Below are 16,945 nucleotides of genomic sequence, written 5' to 3'. Positions count from 1 at the left end.
GAGCCATTGATGTTAGAGTAGAGGCTATGATTACAAAGGAATGAGGCACAGGAGTGGGCTAGACAGGGTCTAGAACAAAGGACAGAGTCATTATTAGAGGAGCTAAGAAAGGTGCTGTCCAAGCTACAAACAAATTTTCTGATTGAAAGGCAAATGGAACCTGACAGAAGGGGCTTGATAACAATCTGGTGGGCTTTGAGACCTTATGAGTTAAGAGGCCCAGACTTATTCATCTCTTCATAGGGTACATCCTAAGGGAGGTATGAATCTCCTTGGGAAGGCACCCTGTTGACTTCCGTTACCTAGCTGGCCTGGGAGAAGAGCTGGCCAGGTAAAGGCAGGTGGCATCTCTAACAGGAAATCAACAGCTCTGCCTGCAGTGTTGCTGACCCTACTTGGCCGTCCCCTCAGCTGCAGTGGTCACTTTGGAAGTTGGGCTTAGAGCCAATAAGATCTGTGGCTCTGATCTGGTTGTCCTTCGACTCCAGGGCAGTTCCATTTCCAGTGATCTAACTCTTGGCAGAGCTGCCAGGGCTCTTCACAAGCTGACTTCTGCTGAAGCCTAGGCTTACCACATTGAAAGCCACTGCAGTGGACTGGTCTGTTGGGTCTCCTTGAGGGCAGATTCCTGTATAGAACAGCCATTAATAGGCCTGCCACTTATCTCTACATTTCTGATGCTTAGCTTTCTTTTTCTCCTGGTTTTTGTTAAAGCAGACCAGAGGATGCAAGTTAAGGGGGTGCTGAAGTCCCATCTCTAATCTTTGTGGCCTAAACTAGAAGCCTACAGTCACAGGCATGTTCTGTAGTAGTTTTTCTAAGGTAGACAATGCCCATGAGGAAAATTATATTCTCACTTTCAAACTTTCTTTCCCTTTGTTTCGTCTGAAAGGGAAGTTTTCCCTGTTTACTTTGATGATGGCGAAGTAAATCTAGCTGTGAAATTATAATTTAAGCTTTCATTTTGGCTATGCCATTATTACAGAAAATGTTAGCCATCTATTTTATAAGGTCTAAAGATTAAATTTTGCATCCTAGAGAGTCCTTCAGTATAGAATTAGTTTCCTACCTTGAAGAGAACAGAGAAATGAGAGAACAAGTCGGACTTAGAGTAGAGAAATGAGGGAGCAAGTCCTGGATTGTCTATTGAGAATAGCAATATCAAATGAAAACTTAGCAAACAGTTTTAACCATTAGATAACAACTTAAGAAAACATTTACCAGAAGGTCCAATGCCTTCCATAAATATTAAGAATACATATATTTGGAAACATCTCTTAAATATCTAACATGGTGTAACTTGTTTAACCAGTAAACTTAAGCACAAGCATATAAAATGTTTTCAGTTTCTTTTTACCAACAAGTTTAAAACATAATACAGAGATTTAGGTCACATGAATCAAAATGTATCTTTGAATAATTTTAGCGTTTAAATTTATGGGCAATCTTTATCTATAAGCCAATTAAAATAAAACTCTTAATAAATTTTCCCATGTAGACATACAATATGTATACACATATAACATAACATAATAGACCAATATAGCAGTTTTAATAGCTTTTTATAAATCTAACTCCTGTTTGTAAATTATCAATAATTTGGATTGCTTTTTGTTTTTAGTAACCTCAGTAAACCATACTTTCTCTCAGTTGGTACCTTTAATATATTATTGTCTTCATCAGTTTACAGAGCCATCCCAAAGTACTGAATACAATAGATGTGGCTGGAACAAGCCCATTGGAACCTATAGGACAACTAAACACAGAACCAATGTTTTAGTTTTATGAGCAACGAATCTGATATATAAAACTGTAGATGACAAGACTTTAAAAAGTTGCCACTTTTAAAATTATAAACTTATTAACCAAAAAGAGGCACTTGCTTACTTCACAGTATTTTTGAAAGCACCCATAGGATTTTACAAAGCGTTTAACCCTTTAGGCCTCTGGGGCTTTCTCATTAAGATAACCATCATGTCTAGTAACACAAGATCATTAGACTTTTTAATTTTTAGACCTTTGTAGCAGTAGCATTTTATATTATAGCGACTTAAAATTTAAACAATTAGAATCTAACAGACATCAAGAGAATATAATAGATTAACACATTGCTTTAACAGAGAATCAGATTTTAATTCTATGTCGAAGAGAAATAGATTAGTATACTTATGATGTTTTCCATCTGCCAATGTCCTTGATTTACATTTTGAGATAAACTGTTAAAAATCTCCAAATTAAGATTAAGGTAACACATCAAATTTCAGCCTGAGTTACTTTAAACAGTGTTGAACTATTTTCATAGACAGTTTATAAACTAACCCAAATTGTTTTTTTAATAGAATATAACATGTTGAGTATACAAAAGTTTACATTTAGACACATTTATTTCATTCGCCTTTACCCAATTTAAATTAGCAGTTACACCTAAATGACCTAGAATGCTGATATATTTTTATCTGCATTTAATTGAAATTAAAATTGCATTCATTTACGACAAGTACTAATTACCCATTGCTGTTTCATTGAGTACTGATTACCCAGAAACCTGTTAAAATAAATTGCAAAATAAGTTCAGCACATTACAAAGCAATATTTTCAAGGGTAGTGATCTTCCTAGATTCAAAGAAAAATTAGTTACAGTTGCCTTTTTTCCCTGAGAATACCTTAGGCCCATGACATCATAGTCTATCAGCCAAGTGGGGCTGCTTCTGAAGCAAAAGTTCAAACCTGATTTTCCTGTCTGCCTTGCTTATGATAAAAATTCCAAAGTATTTCAATTTTTTGTAGCTATTATGGAAGGGACAGATGTTACAAGTTTTTAATAAGCCATGGCATTGTCTGTGTATACAAAGGCTACTGATTAATGTGTGTTAATTTTATGTTGTCCAACTTTACCAAACTCTCATAGAGTTCCAATAGTCTCTTTGTAGTCTTTTGGTTCCCCTATATAGAGAAACATGTCATCTGAAACAGAGATAATCTGACTTCTTTCTTTCCAATGTATAACCCTTTGATTACTTTTTCTTGCCTAATGGTTCTGGCTAAAACTTCCAAAGCTATATCAAATAGCAATGGTCAAAGTGGGCATTCTTGACTGGTTCTGGTTCTTGGTGGAAATGTTTCCAAGTTTTCCTCATTCAGTAAGATTCTGGCTGTGGGTTTGTCATAGATTGCCTTGATTGCATTTAGGAATTTTCCTTCTATACCCAATTTACTTAAGGCTTTTATCATGAAAAGATGTTGTATTTTACCAAATGCTTTCTGTGCATCTATTTAGATTATTATATTGCTTTATTCATCAAATTGTTAATGTGATGTAACACATTTATCGATTTGTGTATCTTCAACCACACCTGCACACTAAGAACAAATCCCATTTAGTCTGGCTGAATGACCTTTCTGATGTAGTGTTGGATTCAAATAGCTAGCATTTTCTTGAGGATTTTTTCAACTGTGCTAATCAGGAATATCTATTGGTCTATAGTTCTCTTTCTCTGTTGTACCTTTTTCTGGTTTACAAATTAAGATGATGCTGGATTCATAGAAGGAATTTCAGGAGATTCTCTACTTTTCAATTGTTGAAGAGACTGTCCTGGCTCTAGTGGTTGATTTATTACCTTTGGATTGATTTCTGGAGTTTCTATTCTGATCTATTGGTCTGCAGGTCTGTTACTGTATCAGTACCAGGCTGTTTGATTATACCTGCCCTGTAGTATATCTTGAAATCTGGTACTGTGATGCTCCCACCTTTGTTTTTGTTGTATAAGATTGATTTAGGTATTCAGGGTCTCCTTTGTTTCCATATGAATTTTAGCATCATTTTTTCTACATCTGAGAAGAATATAATCCTTATTTTGATTGGGTTCACATTGGGTCTGTAAATTGCTTTCTGTAGTATGGACATTTTGATAATATTGTGAATTCCAATCCATGGACATGGAAGATTTTGCAATTTTTAATGTCCTCTTCTATTTTTTCTTTAATATTTTGTAATTTTCATCACAGAGATTTTTGACATCCTTGGTTAAACTTATTCCAAGGTATTTAATTTTTTTAGCTATTGTGAATGGGATTGCTCTTAAGAGTTCTTTCTCAACCATAGAATTATTTGTTTGTACAAAGGTTATAAAATTCTGTGTGTTGATTTTATAATCTGCCACTTTACCAAACTCTTTTATAAGTCCCAATAGTCTCCCAGCAGATTCTTTTCAATTCCCTGTATGTAGAATCATGTCATCTGCAAATAGGAGTGGTTTGGCTTCCTTCTTTCCAATTTCTATGATTTGGTGTCTTTTTCTTGCCTAATGGCTCTGGCTAAAACTTTCAGGAATGTATTAAATAGCTGTGCTGAGAGTGGGCATCCTTGTCTGGTTCCAGATCTTAGGGGGAAGGCTTTCAGCTTTTTCCCACTCAGTAGGATATTGGCCATGAGTTTGTCACAAATTGACTTGAGTGTATTAAGGAATGTTTCTGCTATACCCAATTTTCTTAGGGTTTTCATCTTGAAAGGATGTTGTATTTATCAAATGCTTTCTCTGCATCTATTGAGATAACTATATTGTTTTTATTCTTCAGTTTGTTGATGTGATGCATCACATTTATTAGCGAATGTTGAACCAACACTGCATATCAAGGATAAATCCCACTTGGTCTGGGTAAGTGGTCTTTCTGATGTGTTGCTGGATTCAATTAGGTGGTATTTTGTTGTGGAGTTTTGCATCTATGTTGATAAGGGATATCTGGCTATAGTTCTCTTTCTACATTGTGTCTTTCTGGTTTAGGAATTAAGGTGATGTAGGCTTCGTAGAAGGAGTTTTGGAGGATTCTCTCCAGTAGTTTGTTAAAGAGATTATACATATTCCAATGTATGCTCTGAGCACTTCTGTCAGTTGACTGTAGGTAGGTGGATTAATTTCTTGACTATCTATTATTTTAAATTGATCTGTGTGTCCATATTTATTCCAGTACCAACCTATTTTAATTACTATAGATTTGCAGTATATTTTGAAGTCAGATATTGTGATGCCTCCAGCTTCTTATTTTTTTCCTCAGGATCATTTTGAGCTTCCTGGGTGTTTTGTTATTCCATGTGAATTTTTGGACTTTTAAAATATTTTTATTTATTTTTTATTTGAGAGGTATAGTTGCAGACACAGAGGGGCAGACAGAGATAAAAATCTTCCATCTGTTGTTTCACAGATGGCCTCAATGGCCAGAATTGAGTCACTCTGAAGCCAGAATCCAGGATCTTCTTTCAGGTCTCCCATGTAGGTGCTGGGACCCAAGCACTTGGGCTATCTTTCACAGTTTTTCCAGGCCATAGCAGAGCTGTATCAGAACAGGAGCAGTGTCCCTATGTGATTCTGGCACTGCAAGCAGAGGTTTAGTCCACCATGCCACAGTGTTGGCCTCTGGGTTTTTTTTTTTTTTTTTTTTAATTCTGTAAAGAATGTTGTGGTATTTTGATGGGATGTGTTGAATCTGTAGATTCAATTGGCATAACCAATTTAATGATAATGATTCTTCCAATCCATAAGAAATGATTTTTTTTAAATTTTTTTGCTTGTCTTGGATGTTTTTTTCCATTAATATCTTATAATTTTCATTGCAAAATTTTTAGTTCTTTGGTTAAATTTCTTTGAAAATATTTGTCTTTTTGTGACTGTTGTGTATAGAATTTATCTCCTGATTTCTCTTGCAGTGAGTTCATTGTCAATGTATAAAAAAGCTACTTTTTATATGTTCATTTCATAACCTGGTTTAAAAAAATGGGAGAATTCACTACCACCTGATAAGCTTTACATAATAATATGTAAAAAGGAAACACAAGTATCTGGATTTGATACCAGATCAAATCAGATTTCAGTCAGATGGATGATGCCAGGAAAAATCCAATTTTGGTGATGTGGGTTAAGGCTATTTGAGAGTTTGAAGATATGAAGATAAGGGAGGAACGAGGGCTATTATTCTCTTTCAGATTTCTTGAGCTCTTGAATAGATGCAAAGAATCATTCAACAGTTAAATCTATAATTATAAACCTGGGAAGATGCCAGAACTAGGGAGAAACTGGAGTGTCAGACCACAGAGGGCAAAGAATTGCAAAGTGGGGTAAACGGAGGATCACAAAACAGTTGGACTAGACATGATAGTTATCTTAATGAGAAAGCCCCAGAGGCTTAAAGGGTTAAATACTTGTAAAATCCTACAGGTGCTTTCAAAAATACTGTGAAGTAAGCAAGTGTCTCTTGTTGGTTGATGAGTTTATAATTTTAAACATGGCGACTTAAAGTCTTTTGTCATCCATAGTTATATATGATGTGCTGCTCATAAAACTAAAGCGTTGTTGGTTCTGTGTTTAGCTGTCCTCCTATAGGTTCCTATGGACTTTTTCCAGCCACTTCTATTGTATTCAGTACTTTGGGATGGCTCTGTAAACAGATGAAGCCAATAATGTATTAACAGTACCAACTGAGAGAAAGTATGGTTAACTGAGGTTACTAAAAACAAAAAGCAATTCAAATCAATTGGCAATCTACAAAAAGAGTTAAAGATTTTAAAAGCTATTATTAAAATTGCTATATTGGTCTATTATGTTATGTTATATGTGTGTACATATTGTATGTCCACATGGGGAAATTTTATTAAGAGTTTTATTTTAAATGGCTTATAGATAAGATTGTCCATAAATTTAAGCTGCTAAAATCAATCAAAGATACATTTTAATTTGTGTGACCTGAATCTGTGTATCATATGTTTTAGACTTGTTGGTAGAAAGAAACTAAAAACATTTTAGATGGTTGTGCTTAAGTTTACTGGCTAAACAAACTACACCATGTTAGATATTTAAGAGGTGTTTTCAAATACATGATTCTTAAAATTTATAGAAGGCATTGGACCTTCTGGTAAATGTTTTCTTAAGTTGTTATCTAATGGTTGAAACGGTTTGCTAAGTATTCATGTAATATTGCTATTGTCAGCAAGCGATCTAGGACTTGCTCCCTCATTTCTCTATTCTAAGCCCAACTTGTTCTTTCATTTCTCTATTCTCTTCAAGGTAGGAAACTAATTCTATTATGAAGGAATCTGTAGGATGCACAATTTAATCTTTAGACCTTATAAAAGAGATGGCTAACATTTTTCTGCAATAGCATAGCCAAAATAAGAACTTAAATAATAATCTCATAGCTAGATTCACTTCGCCATCAGCCAAGTATACAGTAAGTAGAAAAAACCTCCCTTTCAGACCAAAGGGAAAGAAAGTTTTAAAGTGAGAATATAATTTTCCTCATGGGCATTGTCTACCTTAGAAAAACTACTACAGAACATGCCTGTGACTATAGACTTGTAGTTCAGGCCACCGAAGATTAGAGATGGGACACAGGCACTCCCTTGACTTGCATCCTCTGGTCTGCTTTAACACAAACCAGGAGGAAAAGAAAGCTAGGCATCAGAAGCAATGGGTGGCAGGCCTATTACTGGCTGATCTGTACAGTGATCTGCCCTCAAGGAGACCCAACAGGCCAGTCCACTGCAGTGGCTTTCAATGTGGTAAGCCTGGGCTTCAGCAGAAGTCAGCTTGTGAAGAGCCCTGGCAGCTCTGCCAAGAGTTGGATCACTGGAAATGGACCTGCCCTGGAGTCGAAGGATGCCCAGATCAGAGCCACAGATCTTATTGGCTCTAAGCTGAAAAGCCCTTCACTCAGCCCAACTTCCAAAGTGACCACTGCAGCTGAGGGGATGGTCAAGTAGGGTCAGCAACATTGCAGGCAGAACTGTAAATTTCTTGTTAGAGATGCCCCCTGCCTTTACCTGGCCAGCTCTCCTCCCAGGCCAGCCAAGTAATGAAAGTCAACAGAGTGCCTTCCCCTAGGAGGTTCACACCTCCCTTAGGATATACCCCATGTGAAGAGATAGATAGGTCTGGGCCTCTGAATTTACAAGGCCTAAAGCCCACCAGATTATTATCAAGCCCCTTCTATCAGGTTCTATTTGCCTCTCAATCAGAAAAATTACTTGTAGCTTAGACAGCACCTTTCTTAGCTCCTCTAATAATGACTCTGTCCTTTGTTCTAGGCCCTGTCTAGTGCACTTGGGCCTTATTCCTTTGTAATCATAACCTCTACTCTACCACCAATGGCTCTACTCCCAATCTGTGTGTACTGATGGTCCTCTTCCCCACTTAATGCTGTATAATTGTTCAAACCTGGTAAATGCCACTCTTAGGATCATTGGTTACTATCCTCACTCTGTCTTTTATGACCTTGTCTAAATATGATCAGAGTCGGCAAACTTGGAAGGCTTCCATAGCCTTGGCAACTCATGACGACAGCCTAGGATGGTTACTGGCGCCATAAACTAGAGTGTCAATTTGTTGGGTCAACAACAGGAGCCACTGTGCACTTGCTCCTCATGTGGGATCTCTGTCCTTAATGTGCTGTACATTGTGATTTAATGCTATAACTAGTACTCAAACAGTATGTTTCACTTTGTGTTTCTATGTGGGTGCAAACTGTTGAATTCTTTATACTAAATTGATCTTCTGTATATAAAGAGAATTGAAAATGAATCTTGATGCAAATGGAAGGGGAGAGGGAGCGGGAGAGGGGAGGGTTGCGGGTGGGAGGGAAGTTATGGGGGGGGAGCCATTGTAATCCATAAGCTGTACACTGGAAATTTATATTCATTAAATAAAAGTTAAAAAAAAAAAACAGTTGGACAAGACATGTAAAAGAGAAGTAGAGAAATTCATGGAAAAAGAAAGAAACCATCAGAGACACCAGGAGAGAAAGGAACAGAGCAGAATTTCAAGAATGCCATGTATGGAAATTTCAAATGTAGCAGAGGAAAAAGACTGAGGGGATAGGAGTCATTTATCCTAGTGTTTAAGATACAAGTTAAAATGCCTCAGTGCTGAGTCACTGTGCCTGGCTTTCATTCACAGCTAGAGTTTCTGATTTTGTGCTCCTACTGTTTCCAACTTGTAGAGGCAGTGGTTATGGTTCAAGTGATTGGGGTCCTGCCATGAGTGTGGGAGGCCTGGATTATAGTCTTAGCTACTGCCTTCAGACCTGGACCAGCCTAGACTCCATTGGTATTTTGGGGATGAATCAGTGGGTGGGAGCTCTCTATATACATCTGTCTGGTTCTGTCTAACTTTCACTATCTCTCTACTAGTCATAAACCTGCTTTTATTAAAATGTGGCAGAATATTCAAGTAAGGCAAAAAAGGAGCATAATCTTTGTATTTGTTTGTTTCATTGGTAAACAATTGAAAAATTGAACAATACATTGAGTGACCTGAAGTACATTTGAAAATGGAGTTACATTTTGCCAGAAAATATACCTTTGGACTATCTAGAGTGCAGCCTGCATTTATAGCTTAAATTACAGATGGAGAGTTTATTTACAGACCTACAATAACCCCATCCTCAACATGTCCCTGGCCATGTCCATGAATCAAGTCCTTGACAACCACATTATTTTAACAATTGCAAAACTCCTTATTACTGATGTGTGTTTTTGCACTCAGTTACTTTTTTTCTTAAATAATTATTTTATTTTATTTTATTTCTTTTTTATTTTATTTTTCCCAGAAAACTCAGATACTCTTAACATCACAAAATGTTGAGTGTTAATTTCTAACTGACACTAAAACACCTGTCCACTACATCATCTATATGACTAATAAAGACCAAAGAATTTAGCACATTCTTCTCTAAGTTTCAGTTAGAATGATATAACAAATGTCTTCTTGTACTGTCATCAGAAAGACCAGATACCAAGTTATACTCAATGTAGATGGCTCTGATGTCTTATAATCATGCCATCTTTATCTTGTTTATGTATATTCTCTGATGTTAACACTTATTTACATATATTGATATATTTCATTATTTTATTTTAACTAATGAACCCTCATAGATCTGCTAAACTAAAATGTAAACAAGCTGGAGCTAATGAAGTAATGGAGATGTATTTGTCCCCTTTGGTCTTGGACACATGTAGATGTCTCCTTAAGTACAGCTGCAAGAGAAGGTGAGGGCAGGGAATCCTGAGAGAACATGTCTGTCTTGTGCATGTATTTCATTGGACAAGAAATTCATGATAGAAATGAATAGAGAATAACAGACACAGTAGCTGGACAAACAAAACAATCACCCCCTTGGGGTGGAAAAATCATCTACCCATAGGAACAGGTAGGAAAAAGCATCTCCTTGGAAGAACACCCACAATGCCATTAATGAGTAGAGATCAAGGCTAAGTTATCATATAGTTATTGAGAACATTTACTAGCTAATAACTGCATAAATCATGCTATTGTAAATAATGAAAATATTTACGCATTTATTTGAAAGGCAGAGTGACTGTATATAACATGTAACATTTATACACACATATGAGAGATAGAGAGAGAGAGAGAGGGAGAGAGAGAGAGAGAGATTTTCCATCTCCTGCTTTACTCCTCAAATGGCCACAATGACCGTGGCTGGGACAGGCCAAAGTCAAGAGACTGGAACTCGCATATGAACGGCAGTAGCCCAAGTACTTGGGTCATCTTTTGTTGCCCTCCCAGGAATATGAGCTAGGAGCTTGAGCAGAAGATCAGCCATGATATGAACTGGCATTCTGATATGAGATTCCACTTTACAGGGAGTGGCTTAACCTGTTGCATTACAACAACAGTCCCTAATTTAAAATTTTAAAGACTGTTTGAATAAATTACAGTCTAACAAAAAGAGGAACATCATGCTGTTGCTAAACTTTATACTACATAAGAAATATTTAGTTATAATTAACTATTTTCCTATTAATACAGTTACACCTCACAGGAATCCACAATAGGGTTTTCACTACAATGCCCATTACTTTTACATACCTTAAGTAGCATAAAAGGATGCATCTTGTAACATTACATTTTTGCCCACAAGTTTTAGGAAAATGTTTATGGTATATAGTTTTCCAATAAGGTTTCCAAATGATATACCTCCAGGTATCTACACTCTCACATAGTCCTTCCAGACAATGGCCCTTGATTTTGCCATTTCATTTGCTTTAGTCAGTGGGACATCAGTAAATGAGGCAGAGTTTTTAAAAGTGTTTGCCTAGAGGCTGGCGCTTTGGTGTAGCGGGAAGGCCACTGCCCACAGTGCCAGCATCCCATAAGGGCACTGGCTTGTGTCCTGGCTGCTCCACTTCTGGTCCAGCTCTCTACTATGGCCTGGGAAAGCAGTGGAGGATTATTCAAGTCCTTGGGCCCCTGCACATGCATTGGAAGACCCAGAGGAAGCTCCTGGCTCCTGGCTTCAGATCAGCGCAGCTCTGGCCATTGTGGCCATCTGGGGAGTGAACCAGCAGATGAAAGACTTCTCTTCTCTCTCTCTCTCTCTCTCTCTCTCTCTCTCTTCCTCTCTCTCTCTCTCTCTCTGCCTCTCCTCTCTCTGTTACTCTGCCTTTCAAATATATAAATAAATAAATACTTTTTAAAAAGTATTTGCCTGATAGAATTTTCCTTATTTGGCACAGTCATCATTTGATGAAGACTGGGGCCTGCCTGTTGGAAAAACAGGGCCTAGTCAAGAGCCAGCACAAAACACCAGACATGTTAGTGAGGCCATCTTCAATGCCCCAGCCTCAGTCAAGGCACTAGATGACTCAGCCCTTATTTTTGATACCAGAGGATCAAAGGAACTGCTCAACTGAGCTGACCCAAAAAATGCTGATTCTAAATTAAAAATCAAATGATTATTTCTTATCAAATAACATTTTTAATTTGTCACATATAAAATGTTGAAACACATAGTTAAATAGGGCAAATTAGTTGAATTACATGCAAAAATAACTAATACAACATTATAAGCTCAAACAAAACTTTGTAAACATGGTATGCCAACCAGTTGGCTCTGAGTAAAGCCCCTAGCACCAAGAGAGGTCATGCAAATCTCACAAAGAAATTTTCTAGAGATCATAAGTTTATGTTTAAACTTTGTGCTTGTATGTGCACATTGTATTATATTTTATTTATAATTAAGAAAATTGTTAACATTTAAACTGATTCAGTCTAATTTTTGGTGTTTCCAATAATGGAAAAGAACCTCAGAGCACTTTGTTGTAGCTTTGTGTATACCGTATGGCTGTTCATGTGATTTTCAAGAACAGATCACTGAGATCATGTGAGGTATTTCATATGATTTACCTTTTAAGCTAACACAAACCACAATGTTCACAAAAGGAAAGAAATGCTCAAGGCAAACATTTTCTAAAGAAATATTTCTTCTAAATTGATAGCAGTAGCTGAAATGTATCTCAAAGTAATTGTTTTCAATTAATTGTAGCAAAGCAGAAAACACTCCAAAATTATAGGGTGTTGAGCAGCAATAAATTCTGTAATGCTAGTCAAGAAAAGTATCTGATGAAATAGAATTGATTGCATCCTTCTGAGGCATGAAGACCCTGTCAACTTACTCCCGAGCTGCTAGAAAAAAACCACCTTGATATAGGGAGCATCAGCAGAGCTCCAGACACCAAACATGCTGACAGAGAATTTCAGAGAGCTCCAAATTTGGAGATAAATACAAAACAAATTATATGTGTGTATGAATTTTCGAAAAGCTAATTCTTTTTTGACAGGCAGAGTTAGACAGTGAGAGAAAGAGACAAAGAGAAAGGTCTTCCTTCCATTGGTTCACCCCCCAAATGGCCACTACCGGCTGGTGCACTGCGCCGATCCGAAGCCTAGAGCCAGGTGGTTCCTCCTGGTCTCCCATGCAGGTGCAGGGCCCAAGCACTTGGGCCATCCTCCACTGCCCTCCCGGGCCACAGCAGAGAGCTAGACTGGAAGAGGAGCAACCGGGACAGAGTCCGGCACCCCAACTGGGACTAGAACTCGGGGTATTGGTACTGCAGGCAGAGGATTAGCCAAGTGAGCCGCAGCGCTGTCCGTGAAAAGCTAATTTTTAAAAATAATTTTATTTATAGAAGGTGAACAAATCTTAACAAATCAAAACAGGAAGGAGCTCCATCTTCTTCTCACCTGAATTTATCTTTCCTCCTGAATTTGTCCTAGCAGCTCCCCTTTATTTTGTCAGATGCGCTTTAAAGATAATTGGATTAATTTTTTAGAATATTCAGTTACTTTAAATAGGATAGCTATTTTAATTAATCAGGCTGCTATTATCTTTTTTCTAGTATCTATAGATACTAGCACACTAGTATCTATTTAATATTAAAACGTTTTTATGTACATTTAAAATATTTGAATTAATATTTATGAAAACAATACTATATGTATCTTCCCTAAGCTTTGATAGGGAGATTTATGTTTCTGATTTTTTGGTTTGGGGAAAAATAATAAAAATCATATGTACTTTGAAACACTTACTGATTGAACCAATAAAACATAAGCTTTCACTTAAAATTAACAATCAAATTTTAATAAGTTTATTTGTGGCTTTACTTGACAAAATCAATATCAATTTTTTCTGTATTCTAGACAATCCATTTGACATATTTTTGAGCATGAAACATTAAAATGTAGAAAGATATGAGATATGATCCATATCATTTAAAGGATATCTTTCATTAATTAAACCATCAACTGTAATAAATGAAATTTAATGTATAATCAAAACACATACTACACAGGATCCTCAGTAGTGGGAGGGGAAGCAGCCAACTCTGCAAAGTTTTAGGCAGAGATCAGGGAAAATCTCCCACATAGGAGGACTCCTTAGCTGAACATCAAAGCATTATTTAGGATATAAAGTGATTGAGTGCAACTAAGTACTTCAAGCAGAGTGAAAAGCCATAGAAGAAAGCTTGGGAGTAGAGCTGAAGATAGTTTGATTTGGTCAAAGCTTACCGTACTTGTAAAAACAAGATATAAATTGAGGTTAGAGAGGTAAATTAGAAAGAGATTAAGTATATCCTTTTGTTGAATGTTTAGGATTTTTTATTTTGTACTAAGGAGACTGAAAGTCAGGAATGATTAAAGTATACTTTATTTCTTTATTTTTTGACAGGCAGAGTTAGACAGTGAGAGAGAGACAGAGAGAGACAGAGAGAAAGGTCTTCCTTTTTCCGTTGGTTCACCCCCCCAATGGCTGAATGCAGCCAGCACGTTGTGGCTGGCACGCTGCACCGATCCAAAGCCAGGAGCCAGGTGCTTCCTCCTGGTGTCCCATGTGGGTACAGGGCCCAAGGACCTGAGCCATCCTCCGCTGCACTCCTGGGCCAAAGCAGAGAGCTGGACTGGAAGAGGAGCAACTGGGACAGAATCCGGCACCCCGACCAGGACTAGAACCCAGGGTGCCAGCACCGCAGGCAAAGTAGCCTGGTGAGCCGCGGCACCGGCAAAATATACTTACAAAAACTTTTCCACAGGGGCTGGCATTGTGGTGTGATAGGTAAAGCCTCTGCCTATGATACTGGCATCCCATAAGGGTGCCAGATCAAGACCTGGCTGCTCCACTTATGATCCATCTCCCTGCTAATGCACATAGGAAATCAGCAGATGGCGCAAATACTTGGGCTCCTGCACCCAAGTAGGAGACCCAGAAGAAGCTCCTGGCTTCAGCTTGGTCCAGCCTTGGCTGTTGGAGCCATTTGGGGAGGGGATTAAAGATGGAAGATCTCTCTCTTTCTCTCTGTCTCTCTAGGTAATTCTGCCTTTCAAGTAAAATAGAAAATAAATCTTTAAAATAATTTTTCAATTATATAGTACCACGTAAGAATTACAATTTTAGAAAAAGAGTAAATCAGCTCTAAGCCAAAACACAAGCACAGTAAAAATTATGTTCGATAGCTCTTTAAAACAATTGTATGCATATTTAAAACATGGTTTTAAATGTAGCAACATGGTTGCTACAACATGATACTCCAACATTCTGTTTTGATGAGCCTAAAATCAATTTCCACTTCTGCTCCCAATTCAGTTTCCTGCTGGTGTGCCTTGGAGACAGTTGACAAAACGTCGGGTTCTTGAGTCCCTTACACTCATGTGGGAGATTCAGAATGTTAGTTTCTGGTTCCGAATACCCATCCTTTACCATTGAAGGCATTTGGGGAGTGAGCCTGTGAGTGGAGGTCTCTATTCTTTCTGTCACTATGCCTTTTTAAAAAAGAAGATTCAAGAAATTTTTAAAATGCTGTAATCATTGTGGCTAGGGAGTGCAGTGGAGGATGGCCCAAGTCCTTGGGTCCTGCACCCCATGGGAGACCAGGAGAAGCACCTGGCTCCTGCCATCGGAACAGCGTGGTGCGCCGGCCGCAGCGCGCTACCGCGGCGGCCATTGGAGGGTGAACCAACGGCAAAAGGAAGACCTTTCTCTCTGTCTCTCTCTCTCACTGTCCACTCTGCCTGTCAAAAAAAAAAAATTAAAAAAAAATGCTGTAATCATGTATAAGTACATTGTTTTATTGTGAAGTTGATTTATATTTATCAAATACATCCTAAACATACATTTTGATTCATCTGCATAAAGTAATCATTGAAACTAGAGAATAGGTGGAATGATTAACAGACAATGGGTAGAGTAGTGATTAAAATAAAGACAAGGTCAAAATCTTGTGAAGCATATTTTGATATTTAAAAGAATAAAAGTTCACAATCTAACAGAAAAGAAACTGAAGATATAGAAAAAATTCCCTGAAGAGGTTTTTTTCTATGAATAAAAAGAAGAAAAGTGCAAAGAAAAATAGCTGGTGCAGTTAGATGTCACAGAAATCAAGTAGGAAGAGAAATATTTCCATCTCTATTTAGTGCGGCTGAGTCTCACAGGTGACAGTGTACAGGTGGCACACACAGTTCTCAATGAGATAGCACTCCCAGGTGAGGTGCTGCTTCTTCAGGACAGGAATATTGCAGAAGGCACTGGCACTGCAGGGGAGTGACATGTGGCCTGAATGCCAGTGCACACTTGAGGTTAGTCGTGATGTGCAGCTGCGGTTTGTGGTGCTCTGGGGACTGCCCCATCTCTTGGAGCCCAGCAGTGGCATTTACTCTGTGGACTTGCAGCAGAAGCTATATGTTCCATGGAAAGGAGACCATGTGACTGGCTTTGTAATAGCTACATCTGGAGCTCTATTAAAAGTTGATGTAGAAAGGAGCGAGCCAGGTTTGTTGTCTTACATGGCATTTGAAAGTGCAACTGAAAGAAACAGGCTGAATATGCAGGTTGGAGGTCTTATCTATGGTCAGTTTCTTTGCTCATCATGATACATAATCAGAGATTAACAGGTGTGCAAGAATCAATGAAACAAATATTATTGGACAAGATGGCCTTTTGAAAGTGACCATGGACCAAATTACAAAGCTATCAGTGCTAGATTGTGAGATCATGTGGGAAGTGGGAAGACATGCAGTGGAGACTGTATTTGGAATGCATGGAATATGGGTTAAGGCAAAGACCATTCAGCAGATTTTAATTTTCTCAAATATTTTAGAATCTGGTGAACATATGACAGCAGATCAAAGAAAACAAATCTTCATTTTGATAGAAAGTTGATAAATATGAATTTTTAAAATGAGACAATTGAGCCAAGAAATTGTGGGTTTCCTGGAGGAAACTTTTTTGGATAAACCTCTGCCTTTTAAATTTCCAGAAGTCAAGATGTGACTGTACATACTGTCTGATCAGAGTCCTAAATAGGAGAGTCACTGGTTTTCTCCATACTTTGTTGGGGAGAAAGTAATTATAAAATAATGATGCATTATTTTTCATTCTGTACTATAGGCTTTACTAAGAAGTAAGTTTTATGTTTCATTGGTTTTTACATGATTTTGAAGTGTCAGTTCAAATCTTGACTGCTTTGAGGTGATACAGCTCCCTGACCATGCGCTGGTAGGCAGAATATGACTCAAATATTTGGTTCCCTGTCATACATGTGAGACTTCGGTGGACTTCCTGGCTCCTGGTATTGGCCTGGCCCAGCCCCAACTACTGCAGT

General features: G+C 37.7%; 1 pseudogene; it reads left to right on the top strand.

The window, feature by feature from the left end:
* Nucleotides 1-10,524: 10,524 nt before the first annotated feature.
* Nucleotides 10,525-16,503, top strand: LOC133772439 (exosome complex component RRP40-like; annotated as a pseudogene).
* The last annotated feature ends 442 nt before the right edge of the window (nucleotides 16,504-16,945 follow it).

This window comes from Lepus europaeus, chromosome 13 (assembly GCF_033115175.1).
Source record: "Lepus europaeus isolate LE1 chromosome 13, mLepTim1.pri, whole genome shotgun sequence".
Classification (NCBI taxonomy): domain Eukaryota; kingdom Metazoa; phylum Chordata; class Mammalia; order Lagomorpha; family Leporidae; genus Lepus; species Lepus europaeus.
This window is presented reverse-complemented; position numbering and strand designations above follow the sequence as displayed.